Here is a 21,371-nt window from a genome sequence, read left to right on the forward strand (position 1 = left end):
AAATTCCACTGAGGTCAACTTCGTCTTTTCATCTTGTTAGGGGTCGATAAAATAAGTACCAGTTGAGCACTGGAGTTGGTGCAATCAACTTAACTACTCCTGGGTATGAGTATAAAGACCAAATTTCTCTTCCAAGCCATGTTGAGTTAGTGTGGCAAAGTAGGCTCATCAAACAGTATGATTTCAAGTCATTCTCTAGTGGCGAGAACATACTGAGAAGGTCTTCATCCCGAAGTGAACAGAACAAGGGTAATCCAATAATCTAACAGAGTTTTATTTCATTTATTGTGTGTGTAAACTTGATTATTAACATATGAGAGAGAGAGAGAGACAGACAGAGAAAGAAAGGGACTGCAGTGGATGCCATGTGACCAGCAAAACAAAGTAACTAATCATTAATAGCATTGCTACATTATACATCACGGACAAAGTGCAATCTTTTTATACACACACACACACACATTCATTCCCTTCAAACAAGAGTTTAGAATAAGAATACTTTTAATTAGCCAGTTTACATTTTAAACAATGCTTACAGAATTGTTAATATTTAAACACACACACAAACGAAAAAAGAAAATGGGAATAAATATTTCAGTAAATATATATCTCAGTGTTAGATATGTCTTAAATCTGCAGGCAAAGTTATAATTAATTTTTCAAAAGACTTTCAAATTTGCTTCGGCTGAACCAGCAGAAATGAGTTATAAATTATATTATTGCTTGTTTAGTAGTAGATTTAGGTCAATGATTTACTAAAATGTCACTAAAACAACTATGTGGAGTGGAGAATACTGTCTTATGTTGGCTCTTTCAGCAGAGTTTAGCAGTACTGTTGCTGAGTGGAATGTTAAAAACACAAATGATTGTATCTGTAACAGGAGTGGGAAGGCAGTAATTTATGCATAATTAGTGAAGGACTTCTTAGTTGGTTTTGACTAATGATGTTGATGGTCTCTTGAGGCCAATACATTAGAAGTCCATCTCTTGTAGGCTTGGTAAACCTACATTGTGACGATTATTTTGACGTTGTTTAACGTCAGTTTTTCATGCTGGGCATGGGTTGGATGGTTTGACTGAGGTCTGGAAAGCCAGTGGCTGCACCAGGCTCTTTATCTGATCTGGCAATGTTTCTACAGCTGGATGCCCTTCCTGATGCCAACCACTCTGAAAGTGTTGTGGGTGCTTTTTACATGCCACCAGCACAGGAGCCAGTCAGGCAGGCCTGGCATTGATCACATTCAGATAATGCTTTTTACATTCCACCAGCACGTGAGCTAGTCGGGGGCACTGGTATTGGCCAGAATCAAGTAAAACTCCTGAAGGAAGTGCCCAATCACAACCAGAGTTAAAATAATTCAAACTAATAAAAGAATATATAAAGTAAAAAGAAACTCACTTTAGCAGTACCATCTTCATGAACTAGAACATTTTGTGAAGTAAGATCCTGATAAACTAAATTCTTGGCTTCCAAATATGCTATTCCTGCATGGGCTTCTTTCAGTTTCCATTTACCAAATCCACTCATAAGGCTTTGGTTAGCCTGAGGCTATAATAGAAGGCACTTGCCCAAGGTGCCACGCAGTGGAACTGAACCCAGAACCATGTGGTTGGGAAGCAAGCTTCTTACCACACAGCCACGCTGCGCCTGGTGATATTTGAATTCTGGATATCATTTCTGCCAACTCCTAAATTTCTACAGTCAAGTTTTGTGTTTATAAAATCTCAGACAACAAACTCAATACAGTCTGCAAACAATTTGTTTAGATTTTTGCGTAGTTGAGTTTTGCTAAGTGTCAAAAATACGTTCTAGATCTTGCAACAATGTTACTCACAATAGACTAGATATCTTAATTTTCCATGTAAACATGTTACTTAGCCCCTGGTCAGATCTGGTTAAGGAAACCTGTGATCAACAATCACACCAATTGTCTTTTTTTGTTATTCAAATCCAGTGCTTTTAAGATCACATTATCTGATGGTGCTTTTCTTTTTTTCTTTTTAAGATGGATGTTAAACGATGATAAAGATGGTAGAATGTGATTTAACCCTTTTGGACTCAACCCACCAGAACCTGCCCCTTCTTCTATGATACAAAATAACTGCTTTAAAGTGATCTAAAAGCCATCCATCAAAATTCAGTGTTAATTTATAGTTGAAACACTAGCTTAATAACAACTAAGTTATTTTAATAAATTCATTATTTCCAAAATTAATTGAAAGCAAAGCAATGTATTTCAACAAAAATATGGCAGCAAATGGATTAAAAAAGATTTTGTTATTTCTAACATGCTGAATGACAATGACAGAGAGACTGTCTCTCACGCTGGTTTGCAGTAAACATGTAGAAAGTCTCGGCTTGCCCATTAAGCCAGGGAATTTATTGGTATTTCAGCACCACTAATTTGTTTTGCTGCAGTTTATGACCGAGTCCCATCAAAGGACAAGGTAGCTTTTGATTTTATCGAACACACTGCATTACTATAAATCACTGCACTTCCTAAATACACATTTAGCTTTGTCTTGAAGTGAAAACAGAATTTATCTATTATCACTACAGGCTAGGAAGTCCTTCAACTTTTTCAAAACTTTAACCACTCTTGTTATTATAAGTTCAATGTCAACATTTAGATAGCAAATTGTCAGAGATACTCGATTATCAGATAGTAAGTGATAAAGACCAGTTGAAGTAGTAATACATAATTTGTGCATTAAACTTTTTGGCTTGACACGCACAGACCATGCTTTTTTAGCAAACAAAACCCAGGATGTTGTTAATTTATTAACTAATTGTCAGATATTCAGTACAAGATATTGAGTACACACACACACACACAAGCTTTCATTCTTTTACTAGTTTCAGTCTTTGGACTGTTGCCCTGCCAGAACACTGCCTCCAAAAGTTTAGTTTGTGCTAACAGGCATTGTATTTAATGTTTCTGCCAGCTCGCTTTCTATAGCTGGATGCCCTTCTTAACACCAACCACTGTATTTCAAAGAGCCAGCCTTGTCACATTCTGTGTCACACTGAATCTCCCTCAGGACAACATTAAGGAAACATGCATCTGTGGAGTGCTCAGCCACTTGTACATTAATTTCATGATCAGGCTTCTCTTTTGAAAGGATCAACTGGAACCTTAATCAACATAGCCAACAGAGTGCCAGTTAATACCAACTACAGTGTGTACTAGGTGTTTTTTTATATGGCACCAGCACCAGTGCTTTTTAACGTGACACCAGCACTATTAAACAAATCCTATGTGCAACAAGAAATTGCAGAACCATCTTTCTCTGACTATGAGGGCCTACCATCATTTAATTGAATAGTTCAGTCTCCATGGTTACTTCATTTATTTCAGAGATAATTCATCTGCCTCTTGGCATCTTAAGAGCAAGCAAAGGTTCAAAATTATGATGATGATTTACAATGAGAAAATAATCCCAAGATTCCTACAATTGTCATAGTTTATTTCCACATGTACCCGACTTAATTATTTGTCACCAATACATGTAGTATTAGTCTAGCCAATGGACATTGGTTAACCATTGGAAAGTCAACCTCAAATTAGTTCCTTAATCCTTAGCATTTAAACCACCAGCCATATGAAGCCCATATATTCTACCTTTTATAAGCTCAAACCAGCTGGATCCAGCCTCTCACACTTACCCTACAATGTCATTATAAAAAAAATGGATTTCATCAAAATCTTGAAGCTATGAGATAATTCATGATTGATTCAAAACAAAATGAATAAGTAAGCATTACATTTGACAGAGTAATCTGAATAAATGGTGGTGGTGGTGGGTTTAGAATTTTAGCAGTTATGTATTAACAAGTGTGACTGTGTAGTTAAGGAACTTGTTTACCAATCAAATGGCTTTAGGTTCAGTCCTACTGCATGATGCCTTGGGCAGGTGTCCTCTATAGCATTGGGCCAACCAAAGCCTTGTAAGTGGATTTGATAGACAGAACTGAAAGAGACCTATTGAGAGAGATAGAGAGAGGTGTGTGTGTGTGTGAGCGTCTCCTTGTCTTCACATTGTGTGATAGTTGTAAACAAGCATCACTGCCCTATAAGTGGCATCTTTTATTTCCAATCTTCCATGGAAATATGAGGAGATATTACCTTAGTTGGAAACAGGTGACGGTTGGCAACTGAAAGAGGATCCGGCCATTGAAAATTTGTTTTGATAAATTCTATCGAACACATGAAAGCATGGAAAAGTGGATGCTAAACCAATGTTGTTGATGATGATGATGAAAACAATGTTATTTTCTGCATAATTTTCACAACAGTCTGCATCTATTCACTTTCGACTGTTCAATATATAATTCAGTGCACAACTGGCTGCAATAATAATGCAGCAACCAGTCAGTGAAAAAGATGAGCAAGCTGTCTAAAATAACCAGGGCCGACTAAGCAAAAGAAAAACATGATATTCAAGTAGACAGATCTGAGAAATTTTGAAATACAATACAGAGGACCTGTATAGTCTATACAGACATTAAAAAAATGGACTTGAAATTAATTATGTTGTTGACTTTACATTTCTAAATATTAATTAATATTACTATGTACCTACTTACTAACTGTATTGCTGTCTGCACCTGCAGTTAATGATACTGTACTGAGTAATTAGATCAAGTTGTCTTTACTCTAAAGACCTTCTCCCTTTCTTCTCATTAACTCATTACTAGTAAAATGTACACTAAAAGACCCTCTGGAAATAAGGACAAAAATAACTTCTTTCATATTTTTTGTACTTATTTCGGTGACTAGAATACAACCATGCTAGAGCAGTGCCTTGAAGGATTTTGGTAAAAAGAGAAAAATCAACTCCAGTACTTATTTTTCATTTAAGTCTAGTACATATTCTGTCTCTTTGGCCAAAATGCTATGTTATGGGGATATAAACAAACCAACACCAGTTGCCAAGAAGTGATGGAAACAAATGCATGCACACACAAATGGGCTTTTATAGGTTCATGCATAAAGCATTAGTTGCTCAAGGTGCCACACAAGGGGATTGAACCTAGAACCACTTGATTGCAAAGCAAGCTTGTTAACCACACAGCCATGCCAGTGTTTGTGCCTAAGAGAGAGAAAGAGAGAAAAAAAAAGAATGGACAGAGGTGGGCTATCAGAAGCCCATGACCATTTTCAGGGCTTTTGAGACTGGTGGGAGGAACAGAGGAAGTTATTGCCAGACTAGACACATGGCCTGAATGCTAGCAGCAGAGCAGACTCTGCTGAAGGAACTCCAGGACCAGGTGGTGGCACTGGTGGTGTTAAAGCAGTTGACAAGAGATTTGTTAAGTGTAGATGATGCAGTAAAACAAAAGGACATGGCACAACAATTACAAGGTGATGGAAAATGAAAGCTTGTCTATCAAACATAACTAGCACTCTGTTGGTTATGTTGATGAGGGTTCCAGTTGATCCTATCAACAGAACAGCCTGATCATGAATTTAATGTGCGAGTGGCTAAGTACTCCACAGACACATGTATCCTTAATGTAGTTCTGAGGGAGATTCAGTGTGACACAGAATGTGACAAGGCTGGCTCTTTGAAATACAGGTGCTACTCATTTTCGCCAGCTGAGTGGACTGCAGCAATGTGAAATAAAGTGTCTTGCTCAAGAACACGACACACCACAGGAAATTAAACTTGATGACCTAACAACCATGAGCCAAATAGCCTAACCACCTATCAAGCATAATGAATGTTTGTCCATTAGATATAGTAAAGACTTCTTCAACAGACACAGTACAGTGAGGACATGTTCATCAGACACAGTTAAGACTTGTCTGTCACACATAGCAAAATCTTATCAATCAGACAGCTTTATTTGGAAACAGTCAAGAATCTGTGTAAAAATATTATTGTGTGTTCTTGTATAAGAGAATGTACAGGATTGTAGCACTTTAATTCAACTGTGTTAAAATAAATATAAGTCTTTATCTGATATATTGGTAGCTACTAGGGTTACACATAATGATGTCATTACAAAAACAGAATGTAAAACAAGAACATCTGTAATATTTATTGATTTATCCTGAGCAATAATAATTATCCATCTCCACATCATATACATAGCTCAAATTAGTTTCACTAATTAAGGTGTGAACACTGGAAATTGTGTGAATTCAAAAAGAAGTGAGAATACTATGAAAGCTATCAATAATCATGAAAAAGAGGAAAAAAAATCCATTATTTGCTAATCAAGAGTTAGGATGCCAGACATAAAGGGTTAAGAGTTCATATTCTGTCACCAGCATGACATTATACATGTGGCCAAGAAATTTGTTATTTAATACCCCTATCTTCTTAGCTGTAAATAGATACCACCCCAGACAGCAATGATGGTTTTTGTTGCTTCAATAAACAGTAGCAGAGCAAATGAGTTGATGAGAGAAAGCTTCTTTGTGGTTGCTTAATCTGCTAAAAATAGCAACCAAATTTCCCTCATCATACCCTCCAATGCCAAAGAGTACTAGAAGATGTAGTCAAGAAAAGAAAAAGACTGGCTAGTCATGATTATGAAGCCTATTATTCAAGGTCTGTTGGATCAGAGTAGACTTTGTGATGAACAACAACACTAAAATTCCGAAATGTTCAAATCTTCCTGTGGGTGTGTTTAGAAAAAAGACAGATCCTACTTGATCTCATTCAAATGCTGACACGGCTGATAACCCATTGATAACTACTACAGATTATGAAAAGTCAAGAATCATTAACCCAATCACCTGACAACAAACAAACAGAATGATTAACAAAAGAATCACTGAGAGCATGAATCTATACGGCACTTATTATAGAGGAATAATAAACTAATCAATTAACTACACCACAGCTGGCGTGACTATAACAAGTGTAAGCAGCACAGCAGGTGTGTCTATAACATTAGCTATCACAAAGTGAAACTATACCAAAAAGTGTAAACACTACAAATTGTGTGACTATAGCAAGAGGTGCGACAACGGCATGTGTAAATGTTATCAGCAACCAGGAAAACAAAACCTGATAAGATAAAATCGTTGTCCCTACATAGTTACTTGACATGCAAGAATAAGCAGATATAGCTCCTTCAAAATTTTCTGTGCCATTTGTTGAGTATATAAACCGATAATCTGCTTGTTTCTCTGCAATTCATCAACTTGATGAGAAATCAATAAGATTTGAAAATCAATTAAGGCTGGTCATCATTTTTTACAATCTACTGAGAAACAGCCAAATTAGCCCTGTTTATAAAGGTACAATATAGGTCACACAGAGACATACTAGATACAGCTCCTTGTTGCCTTACAACCAATTATACGATATACGACTGATTGACTATGATGATTGGCGTGCCAGCACCCGGCAGCAATAATAGTCCAGTTGAAATCTAATGGGTTTAATTTCTTAGAAATTAACCCATCTATGGATGATGTCATCTAACAAATACTTCCCCTAGATTTGGTTATTGGTCACCACTGTGTTGGATGACTATCCTGTCACGGAGACATCGAGGCAACTGTGTATTTTTTTGTAAGACGACTGCTTGTGACTCCAAAATTTTTGACTAACACCACTATAATAGTATAATACAGAATGCTGTGTGTGACTTTTATCTGAGAATGTACCTTAAGAATGTAAAAATATAAAACAAAGGTACATAGGCCTACAGGCCGACTTACAACCAGTCGGTCAGAACCAATTGTGATCCTAAGTCAATAACGACCTGTAAATTAGTTCTGAATATAATTGGTTAGGAAAGAAGTTGGTCATGGCTGGGTTGTCAGTCAAATGATGAAAATATGACACACAATAGCTGCACAACAACAATAACAAGAACCAAGCCAATAGGGACTCTATAAGTCACTTTTACCAGCTAGATATAGCAGTCACATCTCCCTCACATATGATGCCATCTTAAAAATAAGTATCTAAAAATCAAATGCAATGGTCATGGTTGGAACCTCTTTGATCTAGGGATAAACAACAACAGTAACAAAATAAATAAAAGCCATCCATTTTACTTTGAAGGATACACAAGAGTCTTAGAAAGCATTTTTTACAAAACGAAAGCAATAACCATGTTGATGGATCTTGTTAATTCCTGACAATATGCCAGTTTATCAGAAGTGCTATTTATCAATGTAAATAAAGTACCTCACAAACTTCTTGACAACTTTCAGGAATAGATAGATAGATAGATAGAGAGGGAGAGAAAGAGAGAGAGTAGGGGTGGAAGTGGGGTGAAATGACACTCTTTAATTGGCAAGAGATAAAGCTATGGATAGCTGTACTGGGCAGAATTAGAGATATTCTGTGATCAAATCTATCATAAAATATGTGACTTGGCACTGTCTTCTGAACATTCAAAGTTGACACCTCATTCAATCTGCTGCTACAACATATCAGACAATATTATTAATTTGTTGATGAAGATGGGTGGATGCAGTTGTGATTAAAGCAGCAATGACGGCATTGATTATGTTTCAGTTCTGTAATGATGATGGCCATAGTTATAATAGTGGTGTTAATGGTGGTGAAGGTGTGGATGGTCATGTGGTCACTGATGTCAATGGTGATAGTAACAGTAGAAGAATCAGGAGTGACAGACAAAATATTTGGTGCTATTCAATTACATACCTTTACTGAGTTCAAATTCCATGCCTTTCTAATTAATTTTTCCAGGATAGCTAAAATAGGGTCAGGTCAAATAATGAGCTCCATCAATATTTTCAAACATATTCTTCCTCAAATGATAGTAGGGTTGATGATGGAAGTGGTTGTTAGTGTTACTTATGTTAATAGTAGTGGCAATGTTCTAGTAGTTTAGCCCTAGGCAAATTCTGAATGAGCAGACCTATGTTCAAAGGCATTCCAACCATGAAAATCTCACCGTATTTTCAAATTTTGTATATCTAGGACTTCAATAACCAATATGTCCTTCCTTTTTCCTCTTTTACTCTCTTTTACTTGTTTCAGTCATTTGACTGTGGCCATGCTGGAGCACCACCTTTAGTTGAGCATATCGACCCTAGGACTTATTCTTTGTAAGCCTAGTACTTATTCTATCGGTCTCTTTTGCCAAACCACTATGTTACGGGAACGTAAACACACCAGCATCAGTTGTCAAGCGATGTTGGGAGGACAAACACAGACACACAAACATATACACACATACATATATATACAATGGGCTCCTTTCAGTTTCTGTCTACCAAATCCACTCACAAAGCTCTGGTCGGCCTGAGGCTACAGTAGAAGACAAGGTGCCACGCAGTGGGACTGAACCCGGAACCATGTGGTTGGTAAGCAAGCTACTTACCACACAGCCACTCCTACTATGCCTATTTTCTTTTTTTTAAGATGGAAGTGTTAGGATTCAAAGGGACTTAGCTGCTATTTCTAGCTGATCAAGCAACTGCATAGATTCCCTTCATTGACTTATAATGGTAAAGTTGTTGTTGTTGCTGTTTAGCCTGAGGTCAATCCTGATGTAACAAACTCATGCAACAATTTTTAGGGGTGTAATCTAACTACCCTATCTTACATGTCCTCTTTTTAAGATGGTTGGTGTGATATGAAAGAGATTTGGCTGCTATATCTTGCAGGTGGAGTGACCACATATAATCTCACTCATTTAATATTCATTGAATAACAATGAAGAGGTGTTCTGTAATGGTACCATCAATGCTGGAGGCTGTTTTCAGGTTTAAAGATTAAAATAATAATGATGATACCAAGAGGAAATGAATAACCATAGTAGTAATGAAATAGTTGCTAGCTACAAGGATGGTAGGCCTAAAGGTCTTTAGATGCTAATACATATAATTAACCCACAAACATTATTGACATAGAAACATCAAAGTCAAACCATCACTATATTCATAGCAAAGATAAGCCCAGCCACTGTGGGGAATATATCTGGCTTCTTGACATGCTAGAAATAAATGTCAAATCTCTTTTGAATTACTCCTTTCTTGCCTTAAAAAAGGAAAGATATGTTGGATAATTTAAAACTAAATACACAATATATGAAATAAAGAAGAGGTTTTAATAATTTGAAATGATTTGTTTACATATCAGCTCCAGGAGTGTGTCTAGTATGTAAATTGGTATATCCAATAACTTATCATTGCTGTATGTGATGGCTATATAAGCAGTGTGTTCGGAGGTGAGAATGGGTTAGATGGGTGCCGATGAAGGGGCAACAACCCCTGAAAAATGGCATATATACTCATTACCTATTTTTGTCTTCATTCTCATTATTTGCTTACATCCAACGTCTCGATGAAACATTATAGCAAAAATCAGTGTTGGCTGTAATTTCTATAGAATATCTGTAGAAATAACCTTAACAAAATAAAGAAGAGGTGGTTTAAGGTTGGAATTGCTTTGACCATAGGTCTGTTTCATAAGGGTTAGTTAACCTGGCTCTTATTGACAAACATGTCATCATCATTGCGTTAATGGTCACTTTTCCATGCTTGCATGTGTTGGACAGAATTTGTTGAGAGATTTTCTATAGCCAGATGCCCTCCTTGTCACCAACCCTCACCTATTTCCAAGTAAGGTAATATTTCCCTATGACCAAACATTTTTCAGTGAAAATTAGAAATGAAGGGCACCACTTGCATGATGATATTCGCTTACAATTATCACATGAATCTAAGGCAAGGAAACAGTGTCACACACACATGATGGGTTTCTTTAAATTTGTTTACCACATCCACTCACAAACCTTTGGTTGGCACTAAGGTAGAAGACACTTGCCCAAGGTGTTATCAAGTAAGTCTGAACCAGAAACCATGTAGTTGGGAAGTAGTGGAATTTTTCTGATGTGTGACAAGGCCAAATTTTTAAGGGAGACATTATGGTCAATTGAAATAACTATTCTCTGTTATTGGAATTTATTGCATCAAACTTAAAGAGATAAGAACATAGTTTAAAATGATGAATATAGAGTAATCCAAGGATGAAGGGAAATAAAAATAAATTAGATGGGGACAAATCCTGAAATATGATACAAACAACTTGTACAGTTGCTTAATCCCATGTCAACCCAGGTCCTGCAGACATGTAAGCAAATACATTGCAACTATATTTAGCCAGACTTTTCTTTTTCTTTTGAAAGACAGAGTATCTAGGACTACATAATCTAATTTATCATTTTTTATGATGTAGGGTATGATTTGAAGGTGATTTGGCAGTTATTTGTAGTACGCTAAATAACAGCAAAGAAACTTATTCAATTAACTCAAGATAACCTACGTAACACATGCAGATATAGAAAAATATACTTAGAAGTAATTATGGCATTAACTCTACTCCTAAATAACAATTTATAACTGAATATCCATTTAAATGGTTAAATATCTACTTACACTGCTAAATATGTACTTACACTGCTAAATATCCATTTATATTGCTAAATATCAATTTACATGCCTAAATACCTACTTACTACCAAGGACTATAGTCTGCACCTGCAATTAGAAAATCTGTACTAAATATTTACATCAGTACTCTTCCGCTCTACAAAATTTTTTTCTCCTTTCACCTCTTTAAATGAATACCAGTGAGTATGTAGTAAATAAAAAATCTCCTGCCAAAAAGATAAGGACTAAAGTAACTAGGGTAGTTTATCTTAAAAGTATTATTAGCTCAATCAAACGAGTTTGACCCACATTAAAGCAGCCTGACCTACATTATGAGTTCCAACATTGAATAGCTGGTTCTCTTATCACCTTACTTTTGCTTACTGACACAAAATGAAATTAATTTTTGTCAGCAACTCTTATAAAATTTCTGTTAATTAATTCAACGAATTCATAGGAATCAAGTTTCTGAAGCAGGTGGAAGCGTGTTCAAATCATGTCAACAACAATGTTTTAAGACATTTAAAAACAGGAAAAAAAAAAACCTCCCAAAAACATTGGAAATTCATTAAAAATCATTATTTAAATAATAAAGGAGCTCACTCTCACCTAAAAACTTATGTTCAACTTTCAGGTAAAATCCAGAATCCAAAGAAACAGATGATATAATCATTATCATCATTTAATGTCCATTTTCCATGCTGGTATGAGTTAGTTTGACAAGATTGAGCAAGCCACAGAGCTGTACTGTCAGCTTTGGTGTGGTTACAGTTCTTGGATGCCCTTCCTAATATCGACCACTTTACAGTGTGTACTGGGAGCTTTTTATTTGTGCCACTGGCATTAGCAAGGTCGTCAAGAAATATACAATACAAAAAAAAAAACAAGGTAAAAAAGATCCCATGACTAGATGAGGGAAACAATTCCATAAGAAAATTCTGGGAAGAGTTGGTTAAAAATTCCATTCCTCAGAAGAAAGAAGAACCTAAGGATTTGATTTCTTGTCCTTGCAAGCTATTAAAAATGCTGCCTAAGTAATAACACCTTTGTTTCTCTCCCTGACTCTCAGTTGAATGGAAAAGACCCTAATATTTTCAATCATGTTTATTTTTAATTTTCAAAATTTCAGTTCTTGCCATTTCTCAAAAAAAAAAAACAAAAAAACCCCCCCTATATTAGGAGTGTATTATAAAGAAAAGACTAGATTATTTGTATACAACAATTTACACCAAAGGTTCTCAAATGTGGTTAACAGCAGACTAGTGAACCATGGATGTTTAAAAGTCTAATGTAAGGTTTTAGAAAATTCATCTTGTAAAAGGTGTTATTCATAATTTTGTTACACACAAGTATGATTAATAAGATGTGATAAGCAAAGAGTTTTTTTTTTTTTTGCGGGGGGGGGGGGTCTATTTAAATTTCCATATGAAATGCACCAGTAAATCCTTAAATGATCCCCAGTGTATCATAAAGTTAGAAAAACTGAAAACAACTGAAACTAAGATATTTCGTTAGTCTAATAAGAGCGAATAGAACATAAGAGATGTTGCTATTGGGAATAAGTATCAAACCATCTACAAATGTTACAGACAGTATTTTATCTTGAAGTTACATGAAACCAGAAGTGAACATCAGCTTTATGAGTTCCAGGTTGCTTGAGAAGAGATTTTCATTTTAATCCGATTCAACTACTCAGATAACAGACAATTTCCTGTCTTTTTAACTCATCACCCACCTCAACTCTTTCAAATCTTGTAACATTCTTTATATTTTGTCTTTGCTGCTGCCTCCACCCAACCTTTGCAACTTCCTCCTCCTTCCTTACAACTCTCCCTCATTCTTCATTGTTATAATAAATTTTCCTCATACTCTCCACTCACACTCTGGTTCTCCTATAACACAAACATTTTATCTCTCTCTTTCTCTCTCAAGAAGATTCTGCCCTGAATCTGTAAGATTTCTCTTCTTCCTCACAGCTTAACATATATTCACACTATCTGAGCCGTAAAAGGAAGTACTAAGTCAACAATTAAAAAGTTTTGTCTCCAGTTCATTTAGGATTGTTGGTATTGTTAGCCCATTCATTGAACAGATCAATGATATCCCAGGTGGTTAGATGTATGAACGATTTAGTGCAATCCGCAACACTATGACCTCCACATTTATTTGACAATCATACTGTTGTTCAACTCTTGACATGAAATAGTTTATGAAATGGAAGTTTAAATTGTCAATCTGAGGACGTTTCATTTTCTTCTTCACCCAGTCTCTCCCTGCATGCCTATATTTATGTGATAGGGTCACTAGACGTTCTGTAAATTTTAGGAAGATCTCTCTCAAACATTGAAATTGGTAACTATTTCCACAGGGTGTTAATTAGTAGTGAAAGACAATTCTCATTAATTAGTAATTAATTTTAAACTTATCATTAAGTGACAGCATATGGGATGTTAAAGATTTTTCACTGTTACCAAAAACCTGTGCACAGTAAGGAAATATAAAACAAAAGTATGTCATGAAGTAAAATAGATGACTAATATACAGTTCTCTGTATAAAATATACTTTTGCAAGTGTACTCTAAACAAGAGTGCAAGTACAGATGATATGGATGTGTAGTTGAGAAGTTTGCTTTACAAATATGTGGTTGTGTTATAAACTGTATTATAAAAATCTTATGTTGTACATTCACTGGTTGTGAAATGTGTTTGCATACACACAACTTAGAGGGAACAGTGCTTGTGAGCAGAATCCAGTGCACAGAAACTGTATGGAAGCCTGCCATCATCATCATCACTTAATGTCTACTTCCCATGCTGACATGGGTTGGGAGGTTTCACAGGGGCTGGCCAGCCAAAGAGCTGTCCAGGTTCCAATTGCCTATTTTGGCATGGTTTCTACGGCTGGTTGCTCTTCCTAACACCAACCACTTTCCAGAGTGTTCTGGGTGCTTTTAACATGCTACCCGTAGGGATGCTTTTACATGGCACTGGCTTGAGTGCATTTTATGTGACACCGGCACATCATCATTTTAATGTCCTCTTTTCCTTGCTTGTACAAGTTACAGGAGAATATATTAAAGCAGTGTTTTCTGCAGCCAAATGTCCAACTGTTTCCAAGCAAGGTAATAATCCCCTCCCAGTCTACTACTGAACAATGAACAGCCTGGACATGCTTTTGAAGCAGACTTTAAGCAAAAAAGACATTATCTATATGAACAGTGAAGCCTTTGCTTATAACCAGTAAACACGTAAAGATAAGGGGAATTGAAGACCCATTCCATCATACACACACGACATGATTCTTCCTGTCTCCCCCTCTACCAATTTCTCTCACAGGATACCACTTGATTTGTGGCTATAGTAAAGAATACTAGCCAACAGTATCCAAGCAATATAATCAAACTTCTGACCATGTGGTTCCAAAGTGAAGTTTTAATCATATACCTGTATTTATGTATATGATACCCACACAGGATATTGGCAAAGAGTGGAAATTTTGTTAGAAAACTAGTGCTCTCTAAATTAAATCTATTGAGTCACAGGCATTCTCTTTTCACTCTTGTCATCAAAAATGCACTGAAACCCTTAGAAACCTGTACCCAATGACATGATTGTTTACAAAATGTAATATAAAATAAATGAAAATATATTATGCTAAGGCTACTAACACCTGTGCTCCCATTTAACTGCACAAAACAAGACTTGAATCCTTTCTGTAACTTGTATTTGTAGGCAGCATGTTTTACAGCCTTCAACTGTATTTATTTATCTGGCCAGTTAGCCTTCAACTAGAATTATTAGCTGGTCTGTTAGCCTTCATGTTATTTAACTAGTATGTTAGTCTTCAACTGGTATTATTAGCTAGCCTGGCAGCATGTTTTACAGCCTTCAACTGTATTTATTTATCTGGCCAGTTAGCCTTCAACTAGAATTATTAGCTGGTCTGTTAGCCTTCATGTTATTTAACTAGTATGTTAGTCTTCAACTGGTATTATTAGCTAGCCTGCTAGCCTTCAACTAGTGTTAATAGCTAACCAGTTATCCCTCATCTAGTATTATTAGCTAGTTTGTTTTGCAATCATAACCCCCTTGTAACTAAGTTGATAGAGTGCTGGTCAAAAGGTCAATAACTCTTATCTCATCATTGACAATGCCTAACCCACTTAATTGTAAATACTTAATGTGTCCAGAAACTACATCAGAAATATTGTATGACAACTGTTTCATTAGGTAGCAGTGTTGGGTTCAATTACTCCTTCACATCAAGAGAAAACAACATGTAATTTAAATTTAGTGTACCATGTCTTCAATTCTTACATGAAGATGAAGTCTTTAGTGTTATTCCAACAACTGATTAACCACCACAAGGCTCAGTCCTTGTTGCAGTGTGATGGCTTGCCTGTTACAATGACCCTAAGAACTTATACCAGCAGAATACAAGCTCCTGGTAAGGACTTCTATGCTGGACGGGCCAAAGGCTAGAAACCTAATATGGACAGGCTCTTCCCAGAAAAAATGGGTTTACATAGGGTCAACACCCCTATCTTTTAAGAAGCAAAATTACAGAAGTATTGATGATAATTTAAAACCAACAAGACCTGGGAGAAAAAGGACTTCCCTCAGAGAAACATATGAACCCAAGAGGGAGACAGAAGAAAGGACACCCTAGAAATATTTGGGGGACTAAATAGTGAGGAAGAGCTGGAAAAGCAGGGATCCAATTGGAGAAAAGCAAAAACGATAGCTCAAAGTCAAGAGCAGTGGGGAACAGTAATCATTGTCTTATGTGCGAAAGGGAGTGAAGGGCTTAAACAAGCAACAACCCATTAACTTATATTAGTTTTCATACACCATCAGTGGACTTTACATTCATCAAAGGTTATTGAGAAGTGTTGCCTCCTAAATAACAACCTCACTTTCTCTCTTCTCTTCTCTTCTCTTGCACAGACAAAGGGCAAGACCTGAAACTTTAGATTCTGTCCTCTTCAAGGCAATTAAACTTAATATTCTGATGCAAACTGTCACAAGTTTTCTAGGATTGTAGATTTTACCCAGTTACTGAGGACAATCACTTCAGCCATCACATATTTCAGTCTTCATGGTCTAACTTTCATAGAGTGGAACTTGACTTAAATTAACTCAAACCAACAACCATTCATAAAAAAATAAAAAAGATTTTCATATATTTCTAATCTCAATGGCACAGATGTCTTAATGTAGTAATGCCAGTGTTTACAAAAAAAAAAAAAAAATCAACAAAAAAATGTCCTTTGTTATTTTCTTAATTTCTATCCTCTTTGACATACCATAGAAAAAGCTGTTATGTCTCACATTTAATTAGATATACCTATTGTAGCAAGCAGCTAACACAACACTAAATTACCTTCACTTCTCAATGTCTCTTCTCTAGTTTTACTACTCTGTTCCTCTTCTTTAATCAACTGTTTACATAATTTCACCACTTCCTTGACTGTTTGTTCTATCTTCACTTTTCTACATACCACCCACTTCCTAAACCAAATTCCAACTACAAACCTGGTCTCGATTTTGGAGCAGACTTGGATTCAACCAATTTTCTATTTTCCCAAAATCCAAAGCCTCATCATACAAAGTGGCATAAATATTCTTAAGACTAATTATAATGAAATTAACTGCTTTTATTTCAAGATACGGCCGTGTAGTTAAGAAGCTTGTTTTGCAACCATGTGGTTTCAGGTTCAGCCCCACTATCAGGCACCATGTGCAAGTGTCTTTTTCAATAGTGTTGGGCCAACTGATACCTTGTGAGTGAATTTGGTAAATGGAAACTGTGGGAGCGTGTCATAAATATATATGAGTGTGTGTGTGTATGATGATGATGTACACATGTATATGTGTATGTATATGTATGGTACCTGTGCCAGTGGCATGTAAAAGCACCTTTCGAGCATTGGGCCTTGTGGAGGTAAGGACTAAGACTATTTGGCATTATGCCGGGCTTCGAGCGTTGGGCCTCAAGGTGACAATGACTGACTCCATTTGGCATTATGCTGTGCTTGAGAAGAAGACTTATCAAACCAAATAAAATCGCAGTCATGACAGATACCAGTGTCACGCAAATGGCACTTGTGCCAGTGGAATGTAAAAGCACCCATTACACTCTCGGAGTGGTTGGTATTAGGAAGGGCATCCAGCCTTAGAAACCATGCCAAAACAGACTGGAATCTGGTGTAGCCTTCCAGTTTGCCAGCCCTGGTCAAACCATCCAACCAATGCCAGCATGGACAACAGATGTTAATTGACGATGATGATGATGCGCAGATATGAAAATTGCTCAACATGGATGTTGGTGTGCTTACATCTCTGTAACTTAACAGTTCAGCAAAAGTGACTGATAGAATAAGTACCAAACTTAAAAAAAGGAAAATAAGTATGGGATTGATTTGTTTGACTAATCCCTTCAAAGTGGTGACCCAGAATGGCTGCAATCCAATGACTGAAAGAGCTAAACAATAAAAGATGAAATCTTCCATTTGGGCTTTAATTTTTATAATGTGCTTTTTATATTTTAAACTTATTATAAAAACAGTTATTTTTAAATACTTTATATCAAAGCTTTGAATAAATATGCGAGTATATATTTATTTAATGATACACTTCCTCTTAAGAACAACATCCTTATCAACATTCCATAAGTGAGCCTGTTTCTTCATTGATAAAACATTCCTTCTGATCCAAGAGTTTCCTTGAATTTAATCAGAAGAAAACTCATGATAAAGGAATAAATATACTGATATTGAAATTAACTCTTTTTATTTCAAGGTATGGCTTTTACATGCCACTGGTATGGGCACCATATATATATATACATACACATATACATATGTACATCATCATCATATACTGATGTTCTAAAAGGGAGCTAAGCTATGTTGTGTCAAAATCATAGTATCATTTAATTAATTAAGTAATGTGTTCACTCTTTTGTTACCATATTTCTGTTGAGATGCTCTGTGTTTCTTTCAATTAATTTTAAATATAACAAATAATTTAATAAAATAACTTAGTTATCATTCAGCTAGTGTTAGGAACATAAATTGTGACTAAAGTTTGGTGGAAGATTTTAATTCAGAACTTTTGAAAACAAGACATTTGTACCACAGAGCCAGAAGTGGTTTCAGCCAGGTTGATATCAAAAGGATTAAAGTGTGAAGGTACATAGCTTAGTAGTTAGGATATTTTACTCATGATTGTAAGGTTGTGAGTTCGATTCTTAGCGGTATGTTGTGTCCTTGAGCAAGACACTTTATTTCACATTGCTCCAGTTCACTCAGCTGGTAAAAATGAGTAGTACCTATATTTCAAAGGGCCAGCCTTATCACATTCTGTGTCACGCTGAATCTCCTTGAGAACTATGTTAAGAGTACACGACTGTGGAGTGCTCAGCCACTTGCATGTTAATTTCATAAGCAGGCTGTTCTGTTGATCGTATCAACTGGAACCCTCGTCGTCGTAACCAAAAGAATGCCAGCGTGTTAAAGTTAAGTTGGCTGATAGACCTTTTACAGTGGTTTAATACCACTGGTTGGTGCCTTAAGTGCTTTTAGTGAAGCTCACACTGTTACAGGTATGAATATGCAATCCACTTCTGCCTGTGTTTTCCCTGCAGTCCAACAGATGTTTAGTCCAGATGTCAATCATATCAGTCTCAAGATCTGCAAATGTCAGAGTCACCACCTTTTCTGAGTTAAGAAAATAACCTGAGAATAAGGAGCACTGATTACTGTGAACAAATCAGACAACTAGACGATCATGTAAGTCAAAAGGTGGTATAATGATAAGAAAATAAGCATGCGAGATGCTTAGTGGAATTGATAAAGAAAAGAAATAGGCTAAGGGAAGTTTGTGGCGAAATTGGTAGATCAGATCTTATAGATGAAATTATTAGGAAACCTTGATGTTTATTATTATACAATACAATCTGTTAGAAAAAATAACAGCCAATATTAAATCAATGATTTTGTTCAATGATAATACAATTGGTGTTAACAATAGTGATGATGATGTTATTTAAAACCAAGGTATCCTTGACTAAGTAGACCAAGGATCAAAGGCATTCCAGCCAAGATTATTTCATCTTTTTGTCCAATGTGTCTTTCATCATCATCATCATTTAATGTCCATGGTCCATACTGGCACGGGTTGGATGGCTTGACTGGGCTGGCACACTGGAAGGCTGCACCAGGATCCAGTCTGATTTGGCATGGTTTTCTACAGCTGGATGCCCTTCCTAATGCCAACCACTCTAATAGTGTAATGGGTGTGTTTACGTGCCACCAGTATCTGCCAGGACTGTGATTTTGCTCAGTTTAATGGGTCTTCTTCTCAAGCACAACAATAAAATGGTAAAGTGTGATTTGAGGCAGACTTGGCTGCTATTTCTAGTAGTTAGAGCTACCAAAAAGGAACTCAGCAGTTTGGATGATGATGACGATGCTGGTGGTAATTAACATGCTTTAGAAGCAACAGGACATGAGATGAGAATATGATAACTAGAATAATATGTCACATGAATTATAGAGAGATTATCATTGTATATGCTACTGTAAGCCATGACTGGGTCAAGTAAACATGAAACTGAGAAGATGGTAAATGTCAACCAAGCAAGATAGATTGGTCAGAACTAGTTTGTTATGCAGTACTCTTAAACAAAACAAATAACTATTCATAGATGAAGAAAAAAAAGTTATTGAATAAAACAGATGCAATTAAGGAATTATAGTATCATATGTAAGCTAAAAAAAAAAAAGAGATAGTAAGGTGAGTAAAAAAAATAAAATAGTGCAATAAGTATTTAAAATATATAAACATGTTCCATTACAAAGTGGGAAGTTCTAATAATGTGATGTTTGGGATAAATTTACTATATTATATGTTTTTAAAGCCCTTATTCTTACTACATACTTACTCCTTTCTCTAGGATTTTATCATCATCATCGTTTAACATCCATTTTCCATGCTAGCATGGGTTGGACGGTTCGACCAGGGCCTGGGAAGCCAGGAGGCTGCACCAGGCCCAGTCTGATCTGGCAGTGTTTCTACAGCTGGATGCCCTTCCTAACGCCAACCACTCTGAGTGTAGTGGGTGCTTTTTACGTGTCACTGGCACAGTACCAAGCGAGGCTGGCAACAGCCATGATCAGTTGGTGCTTTTTACGTGCCACCGGCAAGGAGGCCAGTCGGGGCGGCGCTGGCATCACAACTACAATTTCCATTGATTTTTGAGCCATTTCGATTTTGATGGTTTCCGGGGCCATATTATTTGAAAAATCAGAATTTTATTTGTATATTAGTGGACAAATGAAAGACAGTGGCAATCAATACATTTGGTATATGAGCTGCATGTATTTTTAATAACAGATTCAACTGCATATGACTTATTCATTGGCTTATTTAGATTTTTAGCCCTTGTTTATTAAAACCGGAAGAAAGTTTGAGTGGAAATAGAAATTTAAATCTTTTATTCATTATTATCATGATTACATTTTTATATTTATAAAAGTGATACATTTGTGTTAGATTGTTGTTATTATTATTATTATTATTATTATTATTATTATTACCAGGATAAAATGTTGAAGAGTGAACAATGAGAAAGATTTGACATTGTCACTTGACCTACTGACATATTTTTTTATCAACAAGTTTTTCAGTGAACCTTAATTTTTAAGATGCTTTCTTTTTAAGAATGCATTATAATTACAACCACAAAATAAGAAACTGTTAATTCTGTGATACTAAGACAAAAAAATGAGGGTTACATCATGCCCAAAAGAAAAGTTTACCATTGCACTTTCTTCCATAACAAGGGTTCCATGGAATGTAAGCACAACAGCCAGAGAAGATAAAGGTTGCCCTGCAAAGTTATACTAATTACATGCATGTGTTACAAGCTGGTGGCCTCTAATAGACAAACAGAGTTTGCATGTAGCCATCATCATTCTTGACTCTCTGAAG

The 21,371-nt window shown here is 36.0% G+C and overlaps 1 protein-coding gene across 8 annotated transcripts in view; it reads right to left on the bottom strand.

Annotated features, from left to right (window-relative positions):
- Window positions 1–21,371, bottom strand: part of LOC115209236 (tyrosine-protein kinase CSK) — a 344,806-nt gene that overhangs the window by 66,619 nt on the left and 256,816 nt on the right. The gene's annotated exons all lie outside the window — the stretch shown is intronic.

This window comes from Octopus sinensis, linkage group LG3, assembly GCF_006345805.1.
Source record: "Octopus sinensis linkage group LG3, ASM634580v1, whole genome shotgun sequence".
NCBI lineage: Eukaryota > Metazoa > Mollusca > Cephalopoda > Octopoda > Octopodidae > Octopus > Octopus sinensis.